Here is a 1,219-nt window from a genome sequence, read left to right as displayed (position 1 = left end):
TCAGGCCAGGCTGCACTTCTGGGCAGGTGTGAGGTCATCGATGGCCTGGCCCTGCTCCAGCCGCTGCTCCATCTCCCCGAGCAGTTTCACCCCATCCACCACCATCTGCACCAGCTCCACCTCCGAGAAGCCTGGGCGGTCTGCGTTGGAGACATCGAAGACCCGGCCCACAGCAGCTGTGTCCACACCCCCTTGGATGGACGGCCGGCTGGGTCAGCAGTGTGGAGGAAGTGTGCTGGGGCGCCGATGCCACCCATCGCTCCTCCGGAAACTTATGCTTGCCCAGGTGAGGCACTTCATGTGTACGCCTGCCCTCAGCCCGGAGCCCAGGTTGGACGGCAGGTGAGGATGTAGCCCAGCTGTGGGCTCCACCTGAACGCATTGTTCTTAGACTTGAAGAGGATTTCGATCTGAGTTCTGGATCGTCCCCTCCCTGGCTGACCTGATCAAGTGAACACCTCCTTCATGTTGCCCCCTTTCTGTATGGCAGGACTTGCAGGTTGTCCTCCTTATCCACGCGAGGAAGGTCTTACTGTCATTGTGCCAGATGCCACAGGCGTTGGGCCAGTCGCGGGCCATGCCGGAGGCCAGCAGCAGTGGCAACACAGGCTTGTCAAAAAGGAAACGGACGTCCCTGAGCTGCTTGCTCCGCCTCAGTCACGTCATGCTCTTGAGCATGTAGTGCCGGCTGGCCAGGTCGCTGTTCAGGCTGCCAGCTTCTTGGTGGCGTGGCACGGCCCGCGCCGCAGTGTGGGGGCAGGCAGAAGCCGTGGGTGCACCTATGAGCTCAGCACGCAGTGGGGTCCAGGTTATGGCCACCCTACAGGTTGTTGGGGTTGAGGGTGGTCTTGTGCTTATCACTGGGCTGATAGCCACTGTGGAAGTCCCCGACGATGGGGTCGAAGAGCACCTAGAACACACTGTAGGACACCTCGACACCCTCCATGCAGCCCTCTGTCACGATAAACGGATGGCCCGGATTGTCCACACTGGTCTGGATGACATTGTCCAGCGTGAAGCCGCTCGGCGGACAGCTCGGGGGCCAGCACCGTGGCCGTGTGGGTGTTGTGGCGGCTCAGGTCAGCACACTGGGCCTGGCTGCGAAGTTCCTCTTCGGTGTTGTGGCTGTTGGAGAAGGGCATGGCGGTGGGCCGGGCCCTCGCTGTCGAGTCTACAGCTCCCCCTCGGCACAGGCAAACCGTTTTTATTTCTGATGTTG

The 1,219-nt window shown here is 61.3% G+C and overlaps 1 pseudogene; it reads right to left on the bottom strand.

Annotated features, from left to right (window-relative positions):
* Positions 1 to 1,219, bottom strand: LOC101580775 (annotated as a pseudogene).

The sequence above is a fragment of the Octodon degus genome, unplaced genomic scaffold (genome assembly GCF_000260255.1).
Source record: "Octodon degus isolate 3935 unplaced genomic scaffold, OctDeg1.0 scaffold00093, whole genome shotgun sequence".
Classification (NCBI taxonomy): domain Eukaryota; kingdom Metazoa; phylum Chordata; class Mammalia; order Rodentia; family Octodontidae; genus Octodon; species Octodon degus.
This window is presented reverse-complemented; position numbering and strand designations above follow the sequence as displayed.